General features: G+C 42.6%; 1 protein-coding gene and 1 long non-coding RNA gene across 2 annotated transcripts in view; one reads left to right on the top strand and one right to left on the bottom strand.

Moving 5' to 3' along the window:
* LOC144086753 (uncharacterized) overlaps positions 1-24,593 on the bottom strand; it is a 64,583-nt gene extending 39,990 nt beyond the window's left edge. The window contains exons 1-4 of the long non-coding RNA XR_013304569.1: positions 24,405-24,593; positions 24,102-24,153; positions 21,455-21,548; positions 20,903-21,019 (exon numbers count right to left, since the gene is read on the bottom strand). This is a non-coding gene — a long non-coding RNA (uncharacterized LOC144086753). The remainder of the gene's footprint in view (positions 1-20,902; positions 21,020-21,454; positions 21,549-24,101; positions 24,154-24,404) is intronic.
* Positions 24,194-25,269, top strand: part of ppp2r3b (protein phosphatase 2, regulatory subunit B'', beta) — a 90,608-nt gene continuing 89,532 nt past the window's right edge. Inside the window, exon 1 of the mRNA XM_077616829.1 lies at positions 24,194-24,244. The gene's annotated coding sequence lies outside the window, so the exon portion shown is untranslated. The remainder of the gene's footprint in view (positions 24,245-25,269) is intronic.

Here is a 25,269-nt window from a genome sequence, read left to right as displayed (position 1 = left end):
AAAAGTTCGATTTTCTGCCACAAGCCTTTGCTTTGCAAACCTCCTAAAAGATTTGAAGTAAACAAGCTCACAGATAAGATATCTTTCTGGTTCTTTCAGGAAGGAGAAAAGTTTTCATTCCTTACTCGCGGCTTCCCATTGAGTGGTTCTCCCCGTAATTGCTGTCAATATTTTCCCAGCAAATATCACATCCGAGGAAATGGGGCTCGCGAGGCGGCTTCCCCCCCTAGGCCTCTGGAGGATTCGATATACGGCACCATAGCGTAAAACCTCCACGCCCAGATAAACGCACCTCTCCTTGTTGTTTACCTCTCATTGTCACCAAGCCGACAACAGCCCTCACAAGGCGGCGGGCCGTTGGCGCCGAAAAACAGAGAGGCGGATAATTGAGAAGATTACGCTCGACATGCCAGCGAGGATTTGATGATGTGAAGGCTTTTTCAAGTGGTGAAAGTTTGCCAGCCGACTGGCGCGCGGCAGGTATAAAGACACACAAAAGGCTTTGGCACTCCCACCCCTAAAAAGACGCGCAGATGTTGACATGTGTTTACTCCAAATGCCTTGTCAACCACTCTGGCAGATTCCGATCCGGCGCCTCCATTTTCCTCGTGATGTCGCCTCCAAACTGACACTCTTTGCAAAGCAAAGCTCTTTACATATCATGTTCAGTTTTTTTCTGTCCACTTTTTTTTTCTACACAACACACGCACTTTGACCGAGTATTATTGGATTATTTTATCCCGTATTTTAAACAGACCAAGTCTCACCAGTCCAAAATCGAAACGCTGCAATAATTCACTGGTTCTCTATCCAAACATGAATGTGTTTTTGACAAAAAAATACAATGACAAAAATATTTATATTTTCCCAATTCACAATAAATCTTGCCCTATATTTATCCAAGAACCATAACTTGCCCAGAAAACACAAAACTTACAGTTTTTACCCAAAACATTGGTGACCCAGTCATATCCAATGCAAAAAAATAACTTGATATTGACAGTAAGTGTCCCCAAAATCTAAAGGAACAGATGAAAATACACCAATTTGCCATTTTAACTCATTGGCTGTCATTGACGTCCAATCCTTTTGAAGAAGGAGGATGGCAGCAAATGACTGAACACATTTTCCAGGCTTCTAGCCACTTTTTTCGTAGTTTAGCTGAGGCTGCGACTTATATATGACTCTTGTGGGTTTTTTTTCAAACAGCTCCTTCTATTATGTTTTTTAGGTTATCATTATCCAAAAAACTGTTAATAGGTTATATGTATAGGTGCCAATTTTGTCTTTTGCAATGTTTGTTCTTGGTTTCAGATAAAACTGCCCTTTTAAGGCCCTGGGCGAAAAAAAGAAAAGTTTGGACGATCTGGTTTAAAATGGCGTGCCAGAGAACAAGAAACAGTGCACGGAGGAATAAATAGCGACAAGCTGGGCCGTTCCACAAAGTGTCATTGGATCTTTTCGCACCAATACATCTCCCTAATGCAGGCAATTTCCTGCAGCTTTCCGCCCCAGGAAGGGGATGTGACCTTTGTGGTCTGCTCCTGAAGACAATTCCAATGTTTGCCAACAAGGGGGATTAACTCACCTATTCTCAACCTGTGCACTCGGATGTTTGAGCATGATTATTTCCAAGTTTAGTTTTCGGGTTCTCGTATATTTCAATTTTTTGTTGATAATATATATATATAAATATATATTTGTATTTTTCGGACTATAGGTCGCACCTGAATAGACATACTTAGGTCGCCCTAGTCAACAAATGCAAATGAAAGAGAAAAAAACTATTTTTGTCATACCCGAGTAGAAGTTGCACTATCCAAAAATTACATAATGAAAGAAATATGGGATCGAATTGAATCGTGTAGTATGAATTGTAGTATAAATCGTATCGCCAGATATGAAGCAATACTACAATCATAACTACAGTCTCAAAAAACGACATGGCTGTCAGTGGTCAGAGAGAGAAAATTAAACATTTTAGTCACATTTGCTTGCCAAAATTGTGAAAAAGTGTGGCTTAAAATCCCAAAAATTTGGTAATTCCACACAAAGTCTTCATCAACACATTTGAAGGGTTCGTGAAAGTTTATGAGATTTGAAGGAGCCCCTTTCTTTCAATAAACGTACAAGTTGATTCTATTTGGTCGTTCAAATAACTATTACTTTGAAAGGCCTGGATTCGGTCGGATGCTGGATGCATATTCTAATCGGCGAAGGCGAACGCTCCCTCACTCCCGCTGATGAGCGTCCACAGAGATGTTGACCTTGCGGTGCGCGTGAATCGATGGCAAGTTGATAAAGCCAAGTTCATTGCTGCCTAACGCAAAACAAAGCTGATTTGTTTACCTAGCGTAGCCGCCTGCCGTCACTCCCATTAGGAGGATGATTTATAGAGCGGCGCCCAACCAAATTGTTTAAAGCAGATTAGGTGGAGCCCGACCATCAGCACTAATATGACAAGCTGATGTGGCGTGACAGGTAACCAAGCAAACAAGTTCCTGAAATTCAGATTCCATTACAATCCTAATAATCCTGCAGGGAGCGGCAGATTTAATCAAGACGGGAAGACGGCGGAAGAGGGGAGGAAATCAAGACACTTGCCTCTTCGCCTGCGCCAGGAGGGGGAATCCGCTTGTTTTTCTATCCGGCCCATTTTTCTTTTTAATTGAGCCGTCAGAACGAGTTACTCGATTGGGGCGAAACGTAAACAACAAGACGTTGTTTTCGATAAGCTTTTGAAATTGTGCAATTTTGCATCCGTTTTCAAACTTCGTGAATCTAGTTTTACAAGTTCTAGGCCAGTTAAAGTAGCCACCCTTTTAGTTGAGATAGGCTCCAGCACCCCCGCGCACCTTGTGAGGATGAGCGGCTCTGCTAATGAATGAACGATGCAATGAATTTCAATCGGTTGTGAGTCTTGATCGTCTATTTTTGAATACTTTGCAAGATGCAATCATTTAATCGCTGACTTAAAAGTTTGCATCTCAATTTCAAGGAATCTAAAAAAATGACTTGTTTTATCACTCCATACAATATGCATGCAGTTTATATTGTGTTGGCGCAAATAGAAATATTAATGCAATTTTAATTGGGAGGAGTTCCTCCAAACAATGATGAAAGACTGCCTTAATGGTATTTATATTGTGTTTGAGATTTGAGTATAACATCAAGTATTTAAAAGTAGAAAACCAATCAAGGAGCTGGATTTAAAACCGCTAATATCTCCGAAAGTTCTACATATTCATCACTCGTCCTCTTTATTTGAAAATAATGAGCCTAAAACGAGGAATAACGTCTTTTCCCTCGTCGGACGGCCAATGGTGTGTACATGATTAAATTTATGTTAAACAAAGGCACAATGTGTGCGTATTTTTAATATAGAATAGAAGTATTTTAGTTCGAGAATGCACAATGTGTAGCTCATACGCAACATTTAATATATCTGCTTACACCATTAAGCAAACAAACATTGTTCAATTGCAATCTTGGAGATGTAATTTTAATAATGAACCAAAATAAAGTAGGTAGAGTATATACGCCCCTTAAAAAAATTATATTGCCTATACATTTTTCATCCAATTTGAGAGCGGATTTTGTCGAATGAAAATACGAGCGAAAAACTTTAAAGGAATAGCCTGCCACTTTAAGTTGACCAATCCTAAAAATTAAAAAATGAAACAAATTACGTGAAGTTCTCCTACTTGTTTTTTTAAAAAAAAAGTAAAATGTGTGCGTACTGTCAATCACATTAGCATCATGTACCTATACTTCAATAGCCTCGGGTTTTCTGCGATGTACTGAAACAAATGTGATTACTAGTTCCGATCCAATCGTGACCAAATCCAATACTGTGCAATTCTCCCAAAAAATAACTATATCAGGCACCAGTACTGACATTGTGTATCGGATAAGGACGTGTTATTATTGTTCTTCTACTCATGCGTAACTCTTTTCAGGTCGCTATAGAAAACGGTCACACACAATTTGATGTATGCAATTACACATGCAGTCTGAACGTACCCAAATAATTTGGTGACGGAAATTTCGGAAAAAGTTGAGAAAATGAAAATCCAGACTCATCCTCACATTCTAAAATTCCAACTTATAAGGTTTTCGAATACTCACATTCAGGGTTTTTTTGTCAGGTGCAAGGTGTTCAAAAATGAATGCAAATGGTCGGACGGAAAAGACGCGGCGACAACTTGACCGAGATCATTTCCGTCAGCAAATGTCGAATACGCAAGTCTCTTTCCGAGCATGTCTCGGCGACGCCAATCGTTAGCAAAACTTTCCCCGACGTGCCCACTTGATTAAACCTCGGTGCATACATGTCAGCGTTTCCCCGTGATGAAGGGACAACGCCGGCGTCGGCGAGGGGGGAAAAGTTTCAGACGGATCCCTAATTAGGCGGCGCACGGGCCCCCGTTTCTCAACCCGCTGCTAATGAGGGGTTTGTTGTGCTTCCGACGAGCGCCGCACGTCGGGGCGAGGCCGGAGTGGTAGCGTACCGAGTGCGACGAAGTGCTTTTTTCCCCCCGTAGTGCGGAATTGTGCACCTGCGAATCCCCCAACACGACGAAAGCGGGCCTCGTTTGATGTGCTATTCTTTTCATGTGCGGAATGGGAGGGACCGAAGAGCAGGGACCCAGTTGAAACCAAACTGGGGGACTTGAGATGCGTCTAATAGACGCTTTAATAATGTTAATTAATGAATAATAGCATTAGTAATGAGCCGGCAGCTCTATTTATTTATGCGATCGTCGCTAATTTTCTCCTTGAGACGTCAACAAGGGACATAAAAAAAACACAAACAAGTGCGCAAATTTGGACAAAAAAAATTGAAGATGAGCCGCTGGCGTGTATCTCGTGGATCAAAACATCATTCATGGTATTCCATACAGACTTGTTTAAACTACATAGGTGAATGCAAATTTCATCACGTTCAACACACTTTGGTAACTAGCGAGAAAATGTCTGCGTTTATGTATGCAGGCTGACATAAATTGAATAAATAAAAGTCTGGCACATCTTTCCTTTGTTTAAAGCTTTCTTTTTGACGCAAAAAGAGGTAATTAAGCAGCATGAGCAACAAACGTAGATATATTTTTGGATATAATATATCATAGTTGGTAATGTATCAATAACAACGCACATTTGGGAAGTGATTTGAAGAGTAATAGTTGAGTATAATATACCGCATTTTCACGCCTATAAGGCGCACTTAAAAGTCTTAAATTTTCTCCAAAATAGACAGAGCGCCTTATAATCCAGTGTGCCTTTTATATGGAAAACAATTTAAAATGTGTCATTCATCGAGGGTGCGCCTTATAATGCAGTGCGCCTTATAGTTGGGAAAATACGGTATATATTAGTTCTGTACAATATGACAATATACTGTCTAGTGTCAAGTTTAATAAATTTAAGTTGGCTCTTCCTTCCTTTGATTTTTTCTAAAGTGCCCCTAGGAGAAAAACGCTTGAACACACCTGATCTAGCATGTTTACAATTAATAGAAATTTCAAAACGTCGACTACCCTTTTTTTCAGCACCGACAGAGCGAATTGCCGTTTCTTCAAGTATAAAACGAAATCTGGCCCTTATTCAAAAATGACATTTTTACTACAAATGAGGACGCATCGGGCTAAGTAAAGCTTGGCTCGGTGATTTATGGAGCTGTCCTCCACAGGAAATGAGAGCATGATCAGGCACCACTTAGACCTTCGCCGTGATTTACACAACCACCTGTGCACATGTGCATGCAACCATATGCACAAATTAAGTGTTTTATTTTACCCAGCGATGGGGGAACCCTTTTTTCTGTCAGGGGTCATTTACAAAATCCTTTGAGGGCCACGCTATATTTTTAGAAGTATACGACGCCGGGATCAAACAATGTGGTGTGATTTCAGATTGGGGGCAAGTCGAGTTTCTGGGACCTGGTTTGAGGAGGCGAGTGGGTGGAGCTTCACAGTCAAGAGTAGGAGGACTTTTAGTGTCTTTTTGTCACTTCCATGGAGCTGAAGAGACAATAAGTCACCACTAGTGGGCCCCGTATAGACGTTCGCTTTGCTTTCAAATTCAGGGTGAACCCTGCTGACTGCGCATTGTTGGTTGCGATGGGCTCCAGCACCCTCGTGAGGATAAGCGGATCGGAAAATACATGTGCAGAAAGTTGTGGCATCGCAAAGCCATCCATTATCGAGAGCAAACGCATCAATAAACACGACGATAGCAATCGGCGTTCTAGTTCTATCCCTCTTAAAATTTCGGAATCGCTGTCCCCATCTGTTCGCGTAATGAAGTTACGGCCAGTTGTCAGACCTCCGTCAACAGCGGTCCGGGTTTGTAAAGATTCTCATTAAACCCGCGCTCATTACGGAGCGGAACGTGGCGTCGGACAACAATGCTTCTTCGAGCGGCTCTCTGGGAACAAAAGGCGTTTCCGCGCCCAATCAGGGGAAAGGGGGTGGTTGTCCCGCTCGGGTCCTAATCAGCCCACTGCTTAATAGAGCAACACTTCCCAAATAATATTAACCTCATCTGTCTGCATTAGGCCTCGCCGGCCACGTATTGTCTTTGTGGCAGCTGCTAATGTACATATATATTAATCCGCTGGCCTCCTTTCCTTTGGCAAGCGGAGATTGCACCGCAGCTCGGGAACAAACGGCGCCCTTCACCGGGCCAGGCAGACGCAGGTTAGGAAGCCACTAATTAAATGTCAGACTTGACAGATTAAAATTATGAAATTTAAAATCCGCAAGCGGCTCTTTGTCATTGTCAAATTAAGGGCCGCGCGCCGCGACGAAGGGGACGGCAAGGCCTAATGGATTGAAAGAGAATGCGCTTTAGCAGCAAGGGGCCGCCAGTGAATAAAGATTCGCCCGTCGCTATCGCTGGCAATGCTGAATTCCTCCGTATTCTTCCCAAGTCTGGAGCGGAGGGGTCGCGCGAGGTCACTCCTATCCCGACCACTCCGTTTAGAGCTTTCATTCCTCTGGCGACACAAATACTCCCATTCGGAAAAAGCTATTCCACCTTTTGGCCACCTGCGTCTCCGTGTCGGGAGCAATGTTCGCAGACGGCGACAGTCAACGTCTCCTTCGCTGAACGGTTGGGAGACGGTTGGCATGGAATTTCGTAAAAAGACGATTATGCAGCAACAAAAAACTTATTCCAGTTTCGTAATCATTCTATCTGTGTTGCTAGGGTAGAAACTCAGAGAAAAGGGGCTATTAAACAGGTACACGTGTGGCTAAAATTAGAGGCTAGATTCCAAAGTTCAAATTTTATGTCAGATTTGTGCAGAAAATAGTTGTGTTTTAGGACAAACTAAGTCTATATTTGATGGATACCTTTGGAGTACTTGTTTAAAAACCCACCATGTAGTAAAACCTGTTTTTCACATGTTGCCGGTAGCCTACGTAGAGATTGACACTATGTTAAGTTCAACTCCTCGTCAAGCGAATTCAACATCAGTCGTTCCTGCCTAAAGCGCTCGTCCGTGGACTTTAACTTCGACCCAAATGAGAGCGAAATCATCAAGCCGATGCTGATGATCCCGATCCAAACGAGAACTTTTAGGGGTTCAAAGCGTTGTCAAACTGGGCTTAGCAAGGTGGAGGCTCCCATAATAAAAGTGCAATAAAAGTGGGTTCGGCGCCGAGGCAGCCGACACTCTGTGAGGATCAAACCAGCGGCGGCATGGGAAGTGACTAGATCCAATTAAATTTAATTACTCAAGCTACTTGATTCATTTTAACTGACAATTCTCATTAAGGTAGGTAACGTGTGCTCAAAGCGAAAAAGAGCCAGGACCAAATTGTACCTGAATAACTTGCTCAACTGACTCTCTGGCTTTAATTAAAAAAAATGACCTGAAGAACCAGAGCAGCGGTCATGGCTCCATGTCTGCTACTCAGTATGGGTCATGGCTTAACAACTTGTAATTAGTGTATATCATTGACTACATTTTATTCATTAATATGTGATAACACAAAAAGGCAAGTACCGTATTTTCTCGCATATTAGCCGCCTTCGCGTATAAGCCGTATCCTTAAAATGGCCTTAAAATCATTGAATTTTACAATTTCTTGTATAAGACGCCCCCTGATTCATAATGTTCACTTCCATATTCATGGTTTTAATAGGGAGTACAAATGTGTCACTTTGAAGGGAAAATCTTCAGAAAAATCATCACGCGTGGTATTTCTGAGATACTGTATAAGTCGATTGCTGGATTGCACATTCGTAAAGTGCGTTGCCTGCACGTAGACAAATTCAAAAAGGAAGTCACTTGAGCAGTACAACCAGGAAGTGTGTCCGCAGCGGTCTAGTTCATCATGCCTAGGTAAGATGGCGGCGCCCTGAGCGAGCAATGGCAGGCACAAATAGGTGAGTTAGTTTTTTCACGTTTTATTCATGATACGTTTTTTTTTTTAATTTCATTCATAGACGTCAAAATAAATGTGTCTTGCGCTATGACGTTTCGTCCTTGTCAACTTGCAGTTTTGTGCATGTCAAGTCTAATTTGTGCGCATATAAGCCGTATCCTCGATTCAGTCATCATTTTTTGAACAAATATGGTGTTTATGCAAGAAAATACGGTATATATATGTACATGTATATATGTGTGTGTGTATATGTTTACATAAAAAAAGAACCCCAATGTAATTTCTCCAATATACTATTTAAAAATAACCTATAACGATACTGCCCTTAAACTGCTACTCTGATCGGTCATTCTTCGTGCTAGCAAATCCGAGAAAGAAAGTTTCCAGAACGAATGGCGGGGCCATCGATAGAAGCTGGCGTCATGTGGCGCAGATTAGCGTCACGAGTTTCATCCCGCCAAATAACCCGCAAATGTGAGGTGACACCTCCACGGGGAATGGTGTGCGTTTGAAAGGTTAGCGGGGAGTCGGAATGGCAAGAACAGCAGTTAGCCTAGGGTGCTTCACGTTTATGGTCACATGCTGTGCACGACACACACACACTTGTGAATATCTTTGACTGGGATGAGGCTCATCTGCTTGCCCTCTGGTGTTTTGAAAGCACCTGCAGCGTTGTTGTTTGTGCAGTGTCACTGATCAAGACGCTCTGTCTTATTTGCCACGTTTCTATGAAGAATGACCACATTTTAAGAGATGGATACAGTATGTCATTCAACCATGAATTTTATATTATTTAATTTAATGCCTACTTATGCTGAGTCCTTGGGTAATTCTCATTTGTAAAATCCTAAAACTACATTTTACCCATTTAAAAATCCTAAAACTACATTTTACCCATTTAAAATGAAGCACCTGGAATATTAGGAGGTTATTTATCTTAATTTTAGAATGTGGCTTGTGCTTGATCTGAATACAACAAAAGACGTGATATTCCGAACTGACTCTTTCCTCTGGGCCGGGCTAATTTTATCATTTTTTCCATGGTTAGTCTTCTATTTTTCTTCTTACGGTAGCACAGTTGAGTACTGTTATTTTATAAATGACTCTAAAACACACACAATGGTGTCGTTATTCTTCATGTTCATTCGTTCCCCATCTGTGCCAGGCTTCATTAATGCTTCCGAGAAGTGTGTGTGTGGGGGTGTGCGAGTGTGTGAGTGAGGGCTGGGTTTGAAGGGGTGGGTGATGGGGGGGCTAGGTCACCCAGGTCAGAACTGACACCATCTTTAACTCTTATTTACTGTGATTCCACGACAAGACAGATACCAGCTCCCGCGACTCCACTGATGTATGTTAAGCGCGCTCCAAATTACCCGCCTGATGGATCTATTGATGGCCCATTCCGAGCTGTCACCTAGTCTCCATCAGCCTCTCAGTTATCCCCCGCCGCCGCCTTCCCCCGGCTCGCCCTGTCGTCCCAGCGGGCCTGAATCAGAAATGAGAAGCAAGCAGATATATGGAGACCTTTTGTACGCCGCCCGCGACCAGACAATGGTCAATGTGGGCCGTGCTGAAAAGTTAAGAGGGTTCAGAACACACGCTTCCATCCCCGGAGATGTGCGGAGGGCAATGTCGACCGTGACCGTGCCTGCTAACAACTGTGTCTTAACACATCCCGCCTTTAATGTGGGGCCCCACGCAAAGGCCGTCTTGGAACGCTGTCAATTGCCTGATAAATTACAATTTCGAGGGCCTTCAATGTTTAAAATCTGAACAAATTTTAACAAAATTGTGAATATTTACATTGGTTGCTCTCACACAAAAAAATCGACCTGACTACTGACAATCAGATTTCCTTATAATCGTGGACTTGGACTGGACTTATACTTGTACATACAGCGCCTTTCTACTTTGACACTATATCGTCAAACACCAGATTGTCCGTAGGAATGAGTGTGATCGTGATTGGTTGTTTGTATCCTTGTGCCCTGCAATTGGCTGGACACCAATTCACGGAGCCCATAGTTGGCAGGGAATAGGGTCCAGCACCCCCACGACTTTGGTTTTAATAAGCAGAAAAGGGATTGTTATTTGGAGAACTCTAGTCTAAACAATACAGCACAACACAACAACCAAAAAATTCATGTTCCTTATGTTTTTTTAACAACTCTACTAACTATGGAAGTAGAAGTTATCCCTACAGAGCCCTTTTCAGGTCTGTCAGTGTGGGGGGGAAACCTATATAAGTACATTTACAAGTAAATATAAGTCACAGGCCCAGCTAGACAATGAAAAAACAAGTGTGACTTATGGTCTGGAAAATATAGTATAAATGTAATTCCATATTTTGTACATGCTTGCTCAAGAAAGTGGCAGTAACAGTTTGATAAGAGCAACTCCAAGCGAGTTGTAGAACCATCGTCCACTTCATTATGCACAAACGGAAACTTAAAATTATTGGTGGGGCTGAGAGGGAAAAAAAACAAAATGAGCCCGCTGCTCAATCGGATAAATACCACACTGAATCTAGATGCGCTAATTGACTCTCGCAGGCATTACCAGGATTAAGTTAGCTCGCATCCAAAGTTCATTACGCAGATGAATGGGTCTTTTAGCCTACGAAGGAACCCTTAATGCAAACTCTACCGCACGCAACGCAGCATCTTTGTTAGCAACGTTCGCCAGACCGGGATCTCATTGGGCGGGAGTCTATCTAATGCTGTGAACGATACGATTACGGCAAAGCAGGTTAGGGCCATCTTTGATATAACATTCGCGGCTGTTTTCTTTGTGTATCCGCGGCGATGAGTGACACAACAGCAGGTGCTCAGAGAAGCGTGGCGAGTGCTTTCATTTGACCACTTACACGACAAATTACCCAGACAATAGACCCAGCGAGCCGGCGCGCTAATTCAATTGCAACTGTTGACTCGGGGTATTCCGCGTGCTCTAGAAGATCATCCCGACAGTCAAAGAAAATGAAAGGCAATATTCTCTCCCGAGGCCAAAGATAGCCGGTCTAATGTGAGACAATAGGATTTAGGGATTCCATGCGTCACTCCGGACCTCCAGTCAAACTGATTTGGATCAATAGTGTTTTCGAAGCGGGGCGGGAACGCCAAAGGCAGTGGAAAAGAGCAAATTTTAGTGCGTACGTCACCTGGGCTGCCGTCAGATTTCAGTGGTGTCAAATTAATTTCCACCTTATATGGGAATTCAATTAGGAGAAGCCCCCCCATCTCTTCCCTTAACCGCCTCCCTCTTCCTCGCTCTTCCTCGCTCGCCTCCTTTGTGAGTAAGAGAGTGTCGGACATCCCGGCGTGACAGATTACACTGCTCAGAGTGCATATCGGTCCGAAGTGTTGAGGCCCACTAATCCGCCCTCTAATTCTCAATTAGTGTAAAATGAGGCCATAAATCACGCAGACAGGCCGATCGATAGAAACGTTGTTTGGCCAGTGATTGGCAGCCTCCCCAAAGGTTACCGTTTAAGTTGGTTTAAGGTTACGGGGAGGCGGCGCGACGCTAAGTGCGGCCGGGCTCGTGGTCGCGAGGGCCCGCGGGGGAAGGGGGGGTGTTCCAACTCAATCTATAAGATGTAGGACCCGTGTCCTCTGGGGGATACAGCAGAGGGACAGCAACAATTTTTAGCCCATCAGCAGTCCAATTTTTCTCCTTTTCATACCTGCTGTAGTAAATGAGAAACAAATTAAATTTCAGCCCACTATCTCCAGCGAAACCATTTAAATCCTTTATGGAAACCAAATTGTCCCCAGACAAATCGCCTCTGGTCCTGTTGGAAATGCGCGCGAAATAAATTTGCGTCAGTGTGGATGCGCCATTGTCTGTAATGCCATTCATCGGGAGGAGGCTGGTGAAAGAGGGGATGAAATAAGGGGGCACACTTTGCCGAACAAAAGCCTCGCCGGTCTCCTCCTCCTTCGCCGGCGCTCTCCCCCGTGCTCGCTCCTCCCGTTATTAATTTTCAGCCAAGAGTTTTTGCATTCATGAGGTTGAGATTGAAATGGAAATGAGGGGTGAGCCGAGTGAGCGAGCTCAGCAGTGACCGCAGCCAAACTGGAGGAGGGGGCGGACGGGGATGGGGAGGAGGAGGAGGATGGGGCGGGGGGCGCGCAACCGTGCCGACACGTGTCAGCGTCAGGAGGGCCGCCATCCGGCCTCTCGTTCCCCGAGATTAGCGGGCCCTCCTGGACATCAATCACTGCATCAGGGAAACAATGCATAAAATGGGCCCAACAAGGGCGATGAAAAATCACTGACAGTGCAGGAGTGGAGAGCAATGCAAGTGGGGGGAAGACATGAGGGAGGAAGGGAGGTTTGGGGGGGGGGGCGCAAGGAGGGAGGGAATGAGAGGGAAGCGGCCCGATGCCAAGTTGGATGATTAGTCACATTCGCGGGGGAGATGCAAGGAGAACGCAATAGCTAGAGAACATGATGATGAAAAAGCCAAGAGCAGAGATTATGCTACAAATTGCTAAGTCACTCCTATTTAGACAGATTGTTAGTATTTGGTGTGTTTTTGAGCATACAACTAAATGCAAAGAGGCTGACTGCATGTCACTTTAACTGTTTTCAAACTCACCGTTTTATGTTGCTAAGTCATGAAAATGGAAGGCATTAGAGTTTGACTCGCAAAAAAAGTGTTAATAAGAAGCTTGTCAAATTGAATTCATTTTCCATATTGCATATCTTCACGGGGGTGCTCGAGCCGCACTTTGACACATGTGATTTAGAGTGTTTAATCAGGCTACCCTGCAGGTTTTTGAAATGTGGCAAAAAACCTGGAGAAAACCCACACATCAACAACATCAACTCCAGGAAGAAAAAACAAATAAAATGGAAAAAAATATTGCAATATCGCAATGTCTGTATACTGACTGACTTACAGACACTGGGTTAACGCATATTGACAAAAATCAACTGATTCATGATCAGATTAGTTACAAGGACTTTTTTCAACTGTACGACATTTGTTTGTGTTCAACCCGATTTTTTGGGGGAACTCTTATCGCTCATATATTATTAAAACGTCATTTCTGGCCTTGTTTGAGATTACGACGCTTCGGTATCGTTTGTGACCATTGCCAGCTTCGTTCGGGTTCTTTCCAAACTTTGGGAGGTGACCTCGGACTCGTGTTATTGGGGACATTGTTGCACTTTGGGGGCTGATTTCTGGGAGCGCTAGAATTCCTTTCCAGACGTGCCAGACGTCTCTATTATTACGAGCGCGCTGAACGGCGGAGGCCTCTTTATTCCCTCCCCTCGGCTGCCTACCTAGCAGTTGTCTGCTTTGTGTCCTCTGCAGCAAAAAGCTAATGTGCTGAAAGGCTTCTTCTCGCCTGAAAATTCCGCCGGTGCCGTTTGTGCTTCATCTGGAGAAGCGAGTCGAGAGACGTGAGGACCTCTGGGGATTCTATTTAAGGTGGAAGTGACAACCTCGCCCAAATGACGCCTCGTAATTTGATTATCTTACGATGACAATTTTTATTTATAGTCCACGTGGGGAGGGAGGGAGGTAAATCTGCTGCGAGGTTCTCCCATCTAAATAAAAACAATCATGTTAGCCAGCCAATTCAGGGGTGTCCAAACAATACGATTTTTATCGGTGTTGCAGCAAACGAGGAAAATATACTGACTACGGCCCACACTAAAAGCTTGAGTTCAGCCTACATTCTGTTGCACTTGTCGGTTTTATTAGTCACTTAATGCCGCTCCATTAGCCGAGGGGTCAAAACCTGATGTGTTGAAATCAATGCGGCAAAGTGGAAAATGTCAGTGTTTTGTTTAACATGAATACAAATTTTAATTGTTATCATAATCTATTAAAATAGAGCTATGTTCATTGGCATTTTCTTGACTTTTTTGTTTTCACTGAACATTTTTCGCTTTTTCTGGAATGTTTGCTTCAGTAGTATGAATATAAATATTGATATTTTGCAATATCCTCAAATTTTTAAACAAATGAAAGAGTAAGGATTTCAACAATCGCTACCGATGAGTTAATAGTTCAAAATAACTCAATTTTTGTCACCAACTGTATTTTCTCGCATATTAGCCGCATCCGCGTATAAGCCGTACCCTTAAAATTGCCTTAAAATCGTCGAATTTTACAATTTCTCTCGTATAAGCCGCCCCCTGATTCGTTGAATTTCATCCATAGACGTCAAAATAAATCTTGTTAAGGGTTTTATTTTATTTATTCTCTATTTTGAAAGAAATGACTGAATCGGCCTGTATCCTACGTTATAGCATTTCGTCTTTGTCACCTTGCAGTTTCGTGTAAGTCAATCCTAATTTGTGCAAATATAAGCGTAGCCTCGATTCAGACACTTATTTTTACCGTATAAGCGAGAAAACACGGTAATTCCGATCGCGAGTTCAACAAACGAAAGAGTAAAGATTTGAAGTTGGTCCTCGCAGCCTTTGAATTTTCTGAAAGCGAACGCAAAAGTTTGAACACCCCTGGGCTAATTAAAAACGTGTCGTCCATCCGGCGCCCGGCCCCTCATTAGCCGCGTGATAGCTTGTTTTATTCCGCGAAAAGGGTCGCCGCCTACTCCGGAAAAAAAAAAAAAAAACACCTTCCATATGCATGAGGTTTACATCAGAGGCGGTTGTGTTGTGGAAGCTTTTGAAATAATCATGCGGCAAATGATAACGCCTGGGGATGCTACAGCACAGCTCGAGAGGCGTCTCTTTCACAAAAAGGGGGAAAATAGGTTGCGGAGAAGCGGAAATGTTATTTAGATTCATCCGTCGACGTCAAATTGTTGCGCCTGCAAAAAAACAAAAAGAAAACAGCAGGAGTTTGAACTCGGGGGTTAATGAAAAAGTCCCCCGGCGTCAAATTACCTGCTCGTCTGTCGAAGCAAACATTTCATTTGCGCGCCACATGTTTCGCAGACGAGAAGCCCGTAAAAGTTGTTCAATAAATTTTACAGCCGAGCGTCATTTCGCCTTTAATTGAAAGTCGGCTATAAACGTCGTTTGGCCCCATCCGAGATCAAATGACGACGCTTTCAACCTCGCCTCGTCTCCCGCTAAACACCCCGACTGCGCCGCGTCTGTCGCTGTATTTTGTCAGCAAAGCGTTATATTTCTTCAGGAGTTTTCAACCCGTCGCTCAGCGGGGCGGGAATGAAAACGAGGCGGCCGTAAATCAGCTAACACGCCGAGCAGGTAGGCGGCAAAGCGGATCGGACACCAGCCATCACGCTTTAATCACGTGTAATAGACACGTCGCTGCTCTCTTTTCCAGCGTGTGCTATTTAAATGTGCCTTATGTTTGTTTGTTTGGGTGTCAGAGGTTATTCTTTGGTGCGACGCCGTTTGAAGCCTTCGCATCAGCGCTCTTCAAAGGTCGCCTCTCGCTGTGATAGACTTTTTTCCCTCCTTTTTTTTGACACGACGCGTGTCAAACGTTAATGTTATTGTTGGCGAGGCTCTTTTGTACACGTGTAATTTTATTCAGACTTTTTTTTTAAAAGGAGACGATTAAACAGGAGATTGTTTAGAAGCTAAGTGTAGTCGCAGAGGTAAGTATTGGGACGCGGGATCTGCTCCCGTCTGGCGGAGTTCATCGCGGAGATGCGAATGTTGAATTCATCCAGACGCAGCATTATGGAAATGGCTGCGCGGTAATGGATGGCGCCGCGGAAGATAAGTAGTTTGTTCAATCGTCTCACAGGTCTGAGGTTGGGAGTTCAAATTTCAGGCCCTACCGGACTCTCTTGAATTCGCATGCAGGGCAAACTAGGCCTGGGTGACTAGGTGCCCGAGGGGAAAGTGTAGTAGCTAGAAAGCCCCCCTGAAAATGCATACCTGGCAACTTCTACATTTTCCCATTTTTTGATCATTTCAAATTGTGTAGGCCGTATAACAGCTTTTGTACGTTTGTACATTTTGTCCATTTTTTGTAAAACCATCTCGTTTTACCCATTTTGGCTCTAATCCGGATCGTCTCGGTCACTAACAGACGAAAACGTCATTGTCGACTGCTAATATTGTCATGCTTTAAGCATGATATACGCACACACATACGCCCTTTTCACTATATAAATATAGCGCGTCAGCAAGCAATGTACCCAGACAGTCAAGCTGTCAGCGTCATACAGCGACATCTACAGAATCTTGAAACTAGTGCATACTGATTGGGCACATTTTGTGCACAAAATGTCTTTGTTACGATCACGCCGAGACGTCGTGGCGCGATCGGAGGGATTTGGACCCAGTAGCAGGGAAGCAGGAGCGGACGAGATGAACTGTGCTCATGATAATAACTTTTAAAAACTCAGGAAGCCTTACAAAATAACAAGGACTTGTACATCCCAAAACGAAACAAAACCGGAGCATGGAGAACAGTACCTTTGCAGCGATGTATGCAGTATCGCACAGTACGATTCCGACAAGGACTACCACTTCCGTGGTGCTTAAATACACACATCAGGAAGTAATCATGAATCACTCGCAGCGGCTCGAACCCAACGGCAAGCCAGCAGGGACAAATGAGCTGCTCCTGACAGTCTTTTAGTTTTATGTGCACCCAATGTGAGTAAATATGTGCCGCATTGCCTCCGTACGTTTTTTTTATCGCTTAGAAATTAAGACGTTAGAGGAATATGCCAATCAAATTTCAATGACCTCAACATCCACTCAAAAAAAGGATAAACAAAGAAAATAAAAATAGGGCTATGAGAATAAAGCGAGATTACGAGATCACAGTCACCATATTACAAGAATAAAGTCGTACATTGCAATCCTACATGATAAAAAGTTGAAATATTCCGAGAGAAAAGACCTACTATCACGAGAATAATATTAAGACATGGGTTATTTCAAAACAGAAACCTCAAATGATAACTTTAGAGTGGGAAATGGAACATACCACCTAGGAAATCATCTAAACGGGTTATACAAAGAATTAAATCTCAATTGCACGAACGGATCGACTGACGATAACATAAATAGAATGTTGCTGAAAACGTCACGCTAACGACGTATCGCCCAAAATAAAAAAGGAAAATGTCACATTTCAGCAACAAACAAAGCTTATTTGGACAAGAAATATCAGTTCCGCGGGGTTCGGTTTCAAATGCATGCCTCAAATGCCTTATTATTAAAATAAAATGTGTCTGAGCTGCTGTAACAAGATTCATCTTGTGCATTTTTTCTTTTCACTGTCAAAACATTACACCCATCAAAAAACATCCTTTAAGGATGAAAATATGTAATAGATCAAGTCTAAGACAACACTCTGACACCCATTGCAAATACCCGACTAATGATGCAAGCATTATGTGGGCGCTTCAAGGCACTCAAGTCTCGTTCACCTGAAAAGTGCCACCGATTATTCACGATCCGATAAGTCTTCTTTAAACGCCCGACGGGTCAAATCGCTAATTCTCTTTTCTCTTCCCTTCCATTTTTAAGTGGAAAATAACTCTCCCCCACCTGCCATTAATTTGCTCTTCGACTTACATAAAATTAAAAGCAGATTTGGAGCCGAATTAAAAAAGCGGGTGGCACAAAAAGAACGATTAAAAAAAAGCTAATCAATCGTGCACTTCATTTTGTTGCATGGGGCTCGTTAATGAAGTGCCGTTGTGAAGAGCTTCCACTTGAGGGGCCGCAATGGCGGTCCCCCGAGGAGCCGCGAAACGTCGACCAGAGGCGTGTGATGGTAAAACGCAACACGCTGGACGTTAGCCATGCGGCTTGACATATGACGAGCGGGAGGGGCCGGGAACAGATGGGACGCCTTTCCTCTAAGTGCGTTCTAACATTTTTTATAGCTTGTCCAAGGCTCGGCGGTATCGATTGAGTTCCTAGCCGCAGATGTGGCTTCGATAGCTACATGTGTCAGTCACGATCCCTGTCTGATGGAAACACAACACCGTGTGGAGGCGGTGCAGGAAGGAAGGAGCGGCGTTGCATGATCGTGGCCCATCTGTCATGCCGAACACGAATTCCCTGACGCGGGGACGGTCGTTATCGCTAATACCGGTACTTTGTGTTGCGACCATTGACGGTGTCACTGTAAAGAATGGATGGATTTTATCCATCAACTGTTTGTTATATGTAAAAAAAATCCAAAATGTTGGGATGCACTATAAAGCTTAATTGTTGTGTTTCTTTACATTGCCCACACAAGAAGCTTAAGTTCGGCTTACAGTCTATAGCGCTTCCCAGTTTGACACTAGATGGAGCTAGTCCCACAGAATGTTGAAATCAATGTAGGAAATTGTCAGTATTTCGCATTTTTCACAGATTCAGCCAATGTATGATAAAAACTCCAATTTATAGTCCGGAAAATATGGTACCGTATTTTGCTGTTTAATATACCCCCCATTTAATATACCCGGGTATATTAAACGGCACGGGTATATTAAATGGCGCACAAACGGGAAGGTACGATCCACTACGCAGTCTTTATGCCGTGATGGGATGCATCAACGTTTTGCAGACTAAAACTACTTACTGCTCAGGTTAAAATTACTTACTGCTGAATAAAGTCTGACTTGGAATTTTAATGAACTTAAGTATCTATAATTATGCCCCCATGAACACCATACAAATCTTGCCAAAAAAGCTGAGTTCCCGTTTAATATACACGGGTATATTGAACGGCAGGGGTATATTAGATGGCGCACAAACGGGAGGCTCAAAAAAGCAAAAATCGTTTAATATACCTGAGTATATTAAACGTCAAAATATGGTAGTTTCTTTGAGAGAACCTGGGCTAAGCACAAGTTATTTTAAAATATGTACATAAATGATAAGCGCGCACCCAAGAATCTAAAATATATAGTTAATTCTGGCATGTCAAAAGGGTAAATTTTGACTTTACAGACACTAATTTGACAAGGGGGAGGGATTAAAGATCAAGATGTACAATGAAGTATCAACAATATCCTTGCCCTTTATTGTGATAATGCTAAAACTACACCAACTGATACAACATTTTGAATGGTTACATTATACTCTCATCCTTTTTTTCGCCATTACATTAAACTTTCAATACATGTAACCTACCGTCATTTGCCGTGTAAAATTACGGCCTTTCAGTCTACTAAGTAATATCATACATAGTACTCGCACGTCTTTTTTATATATATAATTTGTTATCCTTCCTACACAGGCGAAGCACTGAATTAACATTTCCATCACCCCAGCACGGCCCACTCTCTCGTTAACGGGCCACTTCACAGCATCGGAAAAAAAAATGGCGTACATGCCCCCCCAACATTCATCTGGTGTGAAGTGTAAAATGATATTGATATCATTATATAACCATCAGCCACGACCACAGACGTCTCCTGTCAATTATACGTTATTGGAGCCCGTGTATCCCGAGTATTGTGATACGCTTTGATGAATGCGATGCTAGGCGGGTGTTTGGGGTCCCCGGGATATGGTTTCCCCCACTGATGTACTTATTAATAATAAATTGAGCGAGGTGTGTATGAGTTGCGCCTCCCTCTTCTGCGATTGCAGGGACGGTGCAGCGTTTGAAGTATCCGTCTTAATCCAAAGACACTTTATTAGATAAAGCAAACTAGCTGGAGACAAACGGCGATGCCTTCCGAGGCGAGTAACTGCGACGCTCCTTTGCTGTCTTTATTTGTCTTTTTGCTCGTTCTTAAATGATTCCTTTCAGGGGCGGATCGAGCAAAAATATTCATGGGGGGGCGAGAAGGGGGCGGGAACTTTTGGATGGGGTGGCAAATATTTCAAGCCAGTATAATACATCCATAGTACAATATTTACCAGTAAAAAAAAGATAATCTTAATGTATGAAACAAGATATGTTTGGGTATATAACAGAGCTGCCAACCTCTGTCGACCCCTTTTCGGGAGTATGTTTTATGTTTTCAACGGGAGTGAATGCGATTTGCGCAAAATCGATAAAAAAATAACATAGGACAATTTAAATCAAGATGTTATAATCATGTTTTTATATTAAGTGAAATATCATATTTTTGCAAACTATTGAAAAAGTACAGCATAATGAAAATGAGAATAAAAAGTGAACAAAGTATCATTTTTGATCATTTATTGGCAAATTCAAATTTGCACAACATTAACTCAGCTGGTTCCTAACCAGCACTTGCATGAGTGCAAATGTCGGTCCTTTTGGAGACGGCTTCAACATGGAATATTTGGTCGAATACGAACCAATAAACTTACTAGTGCTGTGTACTCGTACTTCCTTTAGAACAACCCCGAAAATGATAGGATTTGTTTCAAAACAAAAGACTAATTAAGTGACTTTTTGGGGGATTTCCGGAGTTTAGGGAGGTTGTCAGGAGTCCGGGAATTTAGTAAACACCGGATATTCCGGAGAAGTTGGCAGCTCTGATATCAGCATAGGAACATTATATTGTTCCTCATGGATTAACTGTCACAACCGTGGTGTTAATATAAGGCAGATTTAGCATATTGGATTTTTGCACTCGTAAATGTCAAATTGATTGGAGTTAATTTTTTACCTTGTTGCCATGTTGGGTGGCATGTGGGGTTGCAAGCCGGTTTTTAGGGTGGCAGTTGCCACTTTGTGCCACCCTGGTAGATCCGCCATGATCCCTTTGAACCATTACGGTTCTTTGCTGTAAAAAAAGCAAAGTGTCAAACGAGAGGAAGCAATCTGAGCTCGCAGCAGCCCGAAACCGCCGCAGGTCGTCGTCAATGGAGTCATATGTCATTTATTCATATTAGCGCACTTGGCCCTTGATGCCCCCCCCCCTGCTGCTCTAACACTAACAATACATAATCTTGGTGTGTCACGCCCTCAAAGAAAAATATAGACTTGTTATTTATGCCTCCTTCTCAGCTCTGCAATGTTATTTTTTTCCTTCTGCGGCGTTATAAATCAGTCCGGAGCTGCACTTTGTGAAAACACACCAATCGAATCACCGCGCGGCGCTCACCCCGGAGAGGCTGTAAATTTCCCTAGTAACAAAGTTAACATTGATTGCGATATAAGTGCTTGTCCGAGTGTAACAACAATAACCTTTTAGTACATTTGCAAACATATTTGACACCTTTTCATTTAAGGAATGATTTTTCTGCCCCCCTCGGAGGACATCACGATGGCTGTTTGCAGACCGGGGGTGTCGAAACTTTTCTCTTCGAGGGCTGCTTTCAGAAGAAAAGAAAAGAAATAAGATTTGTTAAACTGAGGATTAGAATCAGGTAAAAAAAATGACTTCAACTTGTAAAGAAGCTGAATTTTTTTTTAGCTAAAAACTATTCTCAAGAGCTATCAAATATACCCGACTTGCCGTCCTTTTAAGCTGCGATTCTTGCCTACAACCAGCACGTGTGCCTCTCGCGTGCACGCTAACTTGACGCTAAGCGTCTTCCCAAATCGAAATGAAACTTCACACTCGGTCTTTTCATGATCGTCGCTCGATACTTTCCATTTTAAGTGCGCACATGAGAGAAAAAAGCGTATGCGTGTCCGATCTTAAAGAGCAGACTTAGCGAGGAATGTATTTTCACAGTGTCACATTCAGGTTAACATCGACTTCAATGAGATGTGACAAGAAAAGCTCATAGTCTTGAATTTGTAAAAGTATCAAAGAACAAAAAAAGAGCGAACACGTACGCCGCCGCTCTCATTTTCCCTTCGCCCAAAAAGCGGGAACACATGTCAGTCGCTTTGTGTCTGTGTGTGTGTTCTCGGCGAGCGAGCTCAAATATTTTTCCTCGCAAAAGCACCAAAGTGACAACTCCATCAGTGAAAGTAGTTTGTCCGCCGCCATTCAGGGAAAATATTTTGAGAAGCTGAAGTTTGGGAGCGCTGACGGACAGCTCTGACACGCCGGAGCACTTAGACAATTACGAGGAGTTTCTGGCAGTCACCACATCTGACACAACACAAACACGGCCGGGATAATTTTACACTACACTGGCGGGCTACGGGTCACTTGAAAGGAACACGGGGAAGCTTGCGTTTCAAGGCCAATCATCCCAAATTGGCCCCTGTGAACACAACGTATTCTCTCCGACTCTTTCTTTCTTTCTTTCTTTCTCGCCCACTCTCTACGTCTCTTTCGCCTCTTTAAACGGACGTAGCGTTGGAGAGGCTTTGAAGTGCAGCTGTCACTCAGCTTTCCGGCTCGCCAGGGGTGGGAACCGCCGGAGTGAAATGGCGTACAGGTGTGGCCGGACCCCCTCTAGGTCAAACTGATAGCGAATTCGAGCGTGGTAGTCCAGACGGGAGCCATTTGTGACATTGTACGAGTTGACTAGAGGGAAAGCGTAAAGCGTTTTCGTAACTGTGACATGATACGAGTCAAAATCAATGATTTTCTGAGCGACAAATGTCGATCATGATCAAATAGAATAGCAAAACTGGTCTCTGTTAGTTAGTAGCTAGTAAATATGGCACAATCTAAACGCAACTTTATTTCTTTTGTGAGCATCACGTCAATTATGGTAGAATTGAATAGCTAATATAGGCCATGTTAAATATGGTAGGAACCAATCACAACGATAATTAATGATGTTGTGAAGATCAAATGTCAATGATGATAGAATACAATAGCCAAACTAGGCTATGCAAGTTAAGATAATCAATAAGGAAATGTGCTTTTCTTTACGGATCTTTATTAACCACTGGTGACCTTTTGCTTATGCCACATTCATGTTATTAAGTCATTGTTTTGGACAAATCAATGCTCCCAGCTTTGGAGGAATAATATAAAGATGTTCCTGTTCCAAAATGACTTTGTAGATTAACGTAACTGTCCTTTGCAAAGACATGACCTCAATCCAATAAAACACCTTCAGGATAAATTAAGAAAAAAAGAAGCTCTTGGCTTTGTCATCCAAATTAAAGTTTGACCTCAGAATTGTAATTAAAGCAATTGATTATTACAGATTTGCCAAGTTAAAATAGAAGGCACTGGACCAACTAGGAGTCAACAAAAATGCATTGCTGGGATTAAACTGATTTATGATCTGCCACGTAATGTAAAGTATATATATTTTTGGCTTATACAAATGTTTATCTGGCACCTTCTGCTTTATAGTGTGAAAGTTATGCTAAGAAAAAAATAATACTGCTGGCCCAGATGCATGGCATCTCAGTCACGTATGCTAATTCTTTGTGTCGAAGTTTTGGATCTGCTTAAAGGGAAATGGGGAGGGTTTGTGTGTTACTGTCTCATTAATTCACCACTTCCGCCAGTGAATGCAGCATGTCACATAATAATGGGCTTCAAAGGCTGTTTGTTTTCCGCAGCTAGCCGCCTCTAATTCACTGTGAGCCAGCATCAAACGTCCAATTGACAGACATCCTTGTCACTTCATCATTGCTAATTCCCTGTGTCCACTCTCCACGGCTAAAATATTACGACAACGGCTTTGATAGCAGATGAGCCGATATTCATATACTAGCCTTTGAATCGACACACATATAGTAACAAAAACACTATAATTTTTCTATTGCTTTTTAACAGACATCAGATCCAAACTAGGTGATACCTTGCAAAATCAGTGCATGGCAAATGTAGTTTTACAAGAGATGATCAATCCCAAGATTGCATATTTTGTTACTTGGCTTATACTTTTGAGGAGGGGAAAATGGCATGTGGGTGTTCTATTGGGTTAAAGTTTGTGTTCAAGATGACCAACATGCACATCACACAATTCATAAGAGTAATAATACAAAAAATGACTTACCCTCAGGCCGCACTGCAGTGACGTAGCATGGCACCTCGGCACCTGCGATTTCCTGTAAGGAAGGCATCTGATTGGCTGGAAATGTTTGCGTGTTTCTCAAGTGCAGTAAATGAGCGCAGCAGATGTGTCTCAGACACGCACTGGTAAGCACGGATTTCAAATGAAAACTATACATCCACTATATACAATTCACACAAACTTTTGACGATTGTGTTTAGTGTCAAATGTGTTTACAAATCCCGAAATGTGTGTGTGTGTGTGTGTGTGTGTCTGTGTGTTTATTATGAAACAGTACTATCTTACCTGTCAATTCGATTTGCATGTATTCTGCATGGGATTTTCCATCTTTTTGAACGGGCACGGCGATCGGTGAAGTATCATACGGAAAAACGAGAAAGTAGGAAAAAAATATATACATATTGTAGTGTTTACAAGGAAAACGCCAACTTCATTTCATGAGGCCTCGCCTAGCATAACAACAGCCTAACCAAACATTTCTCTCCAATCACTCGGTGCGTTTAGGGACAGCATGTAAATCACAACTCTTCACAGTTAACTGTTTCTAGCCTGAACAACTGCACTGGTAATATTTTATTTTATTTTCCAAACTATTAATTGCAGTAAATAGAGAATATTAAATTCCATAGAGACATATGAAATCCAATTTATTTCACAATATGCATAGTGTCACAAAATCACAGTTAATTGTGTTAAAATTTCATTTATAAATGAACTGTACAATATAGTCACGTTAATGTGTATTATGTGACGATAAATATGATCAAAACTGATTGGGAAACACTTTTTTTCACTAATAGAATAGTATAAAAGGAAAGAAAAAAATCAGCAGGCCAGTAGGCCTAGTGTTGTTTAAATGAATCCTGATCAGACTTGACAGCCATCCGACTTTCCTTTACCGTTCATACCCACCACGCTAATTACGCATTTACATTTGTTAGCCTTTGTTTAAAAGCTCATTTGCAATGACAGCGGTTTAATCAGAGAAGCCGGCCTCCTCGGTAACGCTCGTCTTTGACCCGAGCGACATCGGCTGCTGTAAATTTAAACACGTCCAAGCTGACAACGCCGTCACTGGAGTTCACTTACGGGCTAATTGTTCTCCAGATCTGCGTGCATCCACCATTCGTCTAATCACGACACGTTCTCG

This window comes from Stigmatopora argus, chromosome 13, assembly GCF_051989625.1.
Source record: "Stigmatopora argus isolate UIUO_Sarg chromosome 13, RoL_Sarg_1.0, whole genome shotgun sequence".
NCBI classification, from domain to species: Eukaryota; Metazoa; Chordata; class Actinopteri; order Syngnathiformes; family Syngnathidae; genus Stigmatopora; species Stigmatopora argus.
Note: the sequence above shows the minus strand (reverse complement) of the source record. Positions and strands in the feature narration are given on the sequence as shown.